We start from the raw sequence: 6,058 nt of genomic DNA, 5'->3' as shown, positions 1-6,058 counted from the left end.
ATATATATATATATACACACACACACATATATACACACACACACGCATATATATGTATATATATCTCCTATTAATTCTGTCCCTCTAGAGAACCCTGACTAATATAGTGCTCAAAATGCTAGCCATATACAAATCTACTTCAGTAACCTACCTCCGTCCATCACTTAAATCTTGGTGTGCCCTTACTTTGTAACCATAGCTTCTTTGTTCTCCAATCTTTAGGTAAAACTTAAGTGATCCTATCAACTCTTGGAACTTTAACTGCCAGCTTTTGTGCAAAATAACACACTCAATCTCTCCATTTCAAATTTCTCCTAACTTCCAGATTTGCTGTATCCCACATACACTGTGTCCAAAGTGAACTCATTTCCATTTCTCAATTCTTTTATTTCCCTTACTGAGTAAGATGAACACCCATCTTAGAGAATGACACTATTATCTACCCAATTCCCCGAAAAGAAACATGTAATCAGCCTAGACCTTTCTCCTTCATATTCCTCTCTTCCCATGTTTATATTAATGAGCATTCACAAATGTGAAATAAGAGCTCTCTTCAAACCTTTTCCTGCTTTATCTCCACTGCTACCTTATTTCAGGGTCCAACCATACATCAAGTTAGGGTACTGTTCTTGTCTCCGTTTCATTTCTTCTGGCCTCCCTGTGCATTCCAATGGAGTCCCGTAAATTATTATCATATCTCCATTCTTGAGTCAGTAAATGGGTTGCCCAGCCTATCTACCTACTTTCAAGTCTGGTTTCTTATCAAGATCTGAATTTCTTTGTGAGTCAGTGTCCTCCATTGTAAGAATGCATTTACGATATTAATTTCAAATTGTGATCTCATCTCTCTGTATGAAGGATACCTGTGACCTTTTATAGACATTGATTTAATTGGTCTTGGATGGACCACAGGTACTGTAGGTTTTTCAACTCACAAGATGATTTCAATACACAACCAGTGTTTTTAGCTCATGAAGTAAAATACAGCAGTTGCTATGGGTTGGGTCCCATGTTCGTCAGCGTTCTCTAGAGGGCCAGAACTAATAGGATAGTTCTATACATAAAGGGGAATTTATTAAGGCGTATTGACTCACACGAACCCAAGGTGAGGTCCCACAGTAGGCCATCTGCAAGCTGAGGAACAAGGGAGCCAGTCCAAGTCCCAAAACTGCAGAACTTGGAGTCTGATGTTCGAGCACAGAAAGCATCTATCATGGGAGAAAGATGTAGGCCGGAAGACGAAACCAGTCTAATCTTTCCATGTTCTGCCTGATTTTAGTTTGGCTGCACTGACAGCTGATTAGATGGTGCCCACTCAGATTGAAGGTGGGTCTGCCTTCCTGGCCCACTGACTCAAAGGTTATTCTCCTTTGGCAACACCTTCACAGACACACCCAGGAAAAATACTTTGCATCCTTCAATCCAATCAAGGTGACCCTCACTATTAACCGTCACAGGTCCTTAACTCAAATATCTATCCATATCCTTTCCTTAAACTATTTCATCTTTTTCACCCTCAGTATGTCTTCACTTTGGGGTGGGAGAAGTTTCATAAACTGAGCCTAGAATCCATCAGGATAAGCTGCCACCTTGTTTCGTTTCCTGAGAAGCCTCTAAGCACCTCTGTGTCTGCAATCAGTCAACCAATCAAGCTGGTAAGCAAGGAAGCCATTAGAATTGAGGTTCTGTGACCCTACACATGCCACAACAAACACATCTCTGGGAGATGAAGAGTTCTCTTCATTTGAAGGAGGACAAGGCTCTTTTGCTTTGATGCTTTCTCAGATGCCATTCTGAATAAATCTGAACAGATTTTTGATGACCTGTGAGAACAGCTGTCTAATGACTAAAAGGGACTCCAACCCCAAAAGCCAGAAATGAAGATGGGATCTGACAGCACTGAGTGGTATTTTCTACAAGAATGGCCAAGTTTCTTAACATATATTAAGAGATTTATAAAAACAATAATAATAACATAGAAAATGATAGTTTTCTGGCAGTCTAAGATCAAAACCTATTTATAGAGTTTAATAACAACTCCTTAAGGGACGCTTTGATGTCTTCAGAGTGCTCTCAACATCAAACTACTCAACAATATGGTCTAAAGTTATGTTTATTTTTCATGGCCCTTGTCATTATTTGCACTCATATGTTATTTATTTGATGTGTATTTGTATAATGTCTTTCTCATCTGGCAGATTTGCCTGCCTGGGGTCTGTTTTGTTCCTCCCTGTGTGCCCAATACTAGGAGGAGATTCTGGTTGAATCCAGGAGGAGGCCCTCTTGGTGTGTTTAAGAAGACAAGACAGCACCACAGAACCATATTTCCCTCCACTCTTAGACAAAAGCTAGCCTTTTATAGGAAAAAAGAGAAAAAGGAAACAAATAAAGCCTGTGTTAGGCCATTCTTGCATTGCCCTAAAGAAATCCTGAAACTGGGTAATTTTTAAAGAAAAGAGGTTTTATTGGCTCACAGTTCTGCAGGTTGTACAAGAAGCATAAAAGCATCTGCTTAGCTTCTGGGGAGCCTTCAAGAAACTGACAATCATGGCAAAAGGCAAAGCAGGAACAGGACAACACATGGCAAAAGCAGGAGCAAGAGAATCGGGGGAGGCACAACATAGATTTAAACATCCCAATCTGAAAAGAATTCACTCACTATGGTGAGGACAGTATCAAGGGGGATGTTACTAAACCATTCATGAGAAACTGCCCCCATGACCCAAATACCGCTCACCAGGCCTCACCTCCAACATTGGGGATTACATTTCAATATGAGATTTGAGTGGGGACACTCAAATTATGTCATTCTGCCCTAGGCCCCTTCCAAATCTCATGTTCTTCTCACATTTCAAACTACAACCATGCCTTTGCAATAATTCCCAAAGTCTTAACTCATTCTAGCATTAACTTAAAAGCCCAAAGTCCAGAGTCTCATATAAGACAAGGCTAGTCCCTTCTGCCTATGATCCCATGAGATAAAAAATATGTTAGTTACTTCCAAGATACAGTGGGAATATAGGCATTGGGTAAGTACTCCCATTTCAACCGCAAGAAAGCCAAAAACCAGGGGCTACAGGGTCCATGCAAGTTCAAAACCCAGCAGGGCAGACATTATATCCTGAAGCTCCAAAATAATCTCCTATGACTCTATGTCCCAAATCCAGGGTACACTGGAGCAAGGGGCAGGCTCCCAAGGGCTTGTGTAATTCCTCCCCTATGGTTTTGCAGGGTTCAGCCCACAAAGCTGCTCTCACAGGCTGACACTGAGTGCCTGTGACTTTTCTATGTGCAGGGTGCAAGCTGTTGGTGGATCTACCACTCTGGGGTCTGGTGGATAGTGGCCCTCTTCTGACAGTTTCACTAGGAAGTGCCACAGTGGAGACTCTCTGTGGGAGCCCCGATCCCACATTTTCCTTATGCACTGCTATAGTAAAGGTTCTCTATGAGGGCTTCACCTCTGCAGGGGGCTTTTGCCAGGACATCCAGGATTTCCCATAAATGCTCTGAAATCAAGACAGAGTCTCACAAGCCTTAACTCTTGCATTCTGTGCCCCTGCAGGTTTAACATTATGTGGAAGCCAAGGCTTAAGGCTTGTGCTCTCCAAAGTAGTAGTGATATGGTTTGACTGTGTTCACACCCAAATCTCATCTTGAATTTTAGCTGCCTTAATTCCCATGTGTTGTAGAAGGAAGTCAGTGGGAGATAAGTGAATCTTGGGGACCGTTTCCCTCATCTTGTTCTCGGGGTAGTGAATAAGTCTCATGAAATCTGATGATTACATAAGGGATTTCCCCTTTCACTTGGTTCTCATTCTCTCTCTTTCAGCCACCATGTAAGATGTGCCTTTCAATTTCTGTCATGATTGTGAGGCCTCCCCAGCCACATAAAACCGTGAGTCCATTAAACTTCTTTTTCTTTATAAATTACCCAGTCTCAGGTATGTCTTTATCAGCAGCATGAAAACTGATGAGGTCTGGATTATTCAGATTATTAATACAAGCAGCCTGTGCTGTACCTGGGCCCCTTTGAGTCACATCTGGAGCTGAAACAATTGGAATACAGGGAGAAGTGTTCTGAGACTGCACAGAGCACTGGGCCCTGGGCCTGACCCATGAAACTATTCGTCCTCATAAGCCTCAAGGCCTGTAATGGAAGAGGCTGACATAAAGGATTCTGAATACCTCCCAGGCCTTGTCTTCGTTACCGTGGCTATTAGCATTTGCCTCCTTTTTACTTATGCAAATTTCTGCAGCCTCTTGAATTCCTCCCCTTTAAATGGGCTTTCCAGGCTATAAAATTTTCATACTTGTACTCTCTGCTTCCCTTTTAAATATAAGTTCCAGCTTAAAGTCATTTCTTTGCTCTCATATCTGAATATAACTTCCTAAGAGCAGCCAGGTCACTTCTTGTACATTTTTCTGCTTTTAAATTTCTTCCACTAGATACCCTAAATCATCACTTTTGAGTTCAAGGTTTCACATATTCCTAGAGCAGCGGCACAATGTAGCCATGTTCTTTGCTAAGGCATAATAAAATGATCTTTGCTCCAGTTCCCAAGAAGTTTCTCATTTCCATCTGAGACCTCATCAGCTTAACCCTTACTGTCTATATCATTATCAGCATTTTGATCACAACCATTTAACCAATCTCTAGGAAGTTCCAAACTTTCCCTCAACTTCCTGTCTTCTTCTGAGACTCCCAGACTCTTCAACCTCTGCCTGTTACCAATTCCAATGCTGTTTTCACATTTTCAGGTATCTTTATAACAATGCTCCACTCCTTGGTGCCAATTTTCTGTATTAAGCAGTTCTTGCATTGCTATAAAGGAATACTTGAGACTGGGTAATTTATAAAGAAAAGAGGTTTCATAGGTTAATGGTTCTGCAGGCTGTATAGGAAACATAGCAACATCTACAACACCTTCTGGGGAGGCCTCAGAAAATTTACAATCATAACAGAAGACAAAGAGAAAGCAGACTCATCACATGGTGAAAGCAGGAGCAAGTAAGCAAGGGAGGAGATGCTACACACTTTCAAAGGACCAGATATTAACAAGAACTTGCTATTGCAAAGACAGTACAAAGATGACGGTGCTGAACCGTGTAGGACAAATTAGTCCTATAATCTAATCACCTCCCAGCAGACACTCCCCCTTCCACCAAAACTGGGGATTACAGTAGAACATGAGATTTGGGCAGGGGCACATATCCAAACTATATCAAAGTCCCTGGGTCTTCTGCCTCAAAGCATGGTGTTTAAATTTTACTTTCTGCATATTTCCATATAATAGAAGATAAATGTGCTCTTTTAGGAAACCATTCAGTTTGAATTCATGCTTTCAAAATTTATGTTTTGCTGACAAGAGCCACAACTTTAAAGGGAAGTATATTCCTAAAATCCATTCAAATGGGAGCATATTCCAAAAGTCCATTCTCTGGTTCTTCTGAATTGTGAGCTTTATCTATTATACAGTGGTTATTATCACTTGTAACAAAATTGATGGTGCCCCAGGCCACAAAATTGTATGTATATTTGCAAAGCCACACACTCCATCATCCCTGAGATTTACTCTGGAGAACGCAGCTGCTTGCATTGCTGACTTGCACTTATTCAATATTCAAGGACTGTTCCTTCCAAGAGAAAGTAATTCTTATCTAAAACTGAAAGAAGCAAATATTTATTTAAAAATTATTTATAGAACAAAATAATTCAGATCCTGATAAGTAGGTCCAGAATGAAATTGTACAGATGAAATCTTTTTACAACAAGTTCCCCATTTTATATCTTCAGGCTCCATCTCAAATTGACAGTAGCTTATCCTGAGTGAACTCATCTAAAACCCTGAATGATGGACTGGACAAGATGTGAACATTTGATTCTCTAATTTCATTTCATTGACTTATTCAGGAATTCCTACATGATGAACATTAGCACCTGAAAACTCTCAGATGAAGAGTGTAAAGTTGGTGTCACCTGTTGTCACCAACAGAACTAAACTCCCAAGTATTTCTATGTGATGACAATGGTTAAGACCAACTAGATTGTTAAAATAAA

The sequence above is a fragment of the Macaca fascicularis genome, chromosome 13 (assembly GCF_037993035.2).
Source record: "Macaca fascicularis isolate 582-1 chromosome 13, T2T-MFA8v1.1".
Classification (NCBI taxonomy): domain Eukaryota; kingdom Metazoa; phylum Chordata; class Mammalia; order Primates; family Cercopithecidae; genus Macaca; species Macaca fascicularis.
The sequence above is the reverse complement of the archived record's forward strand: the minus strand, read 5'-3'. Positions refer to the sequence as shown.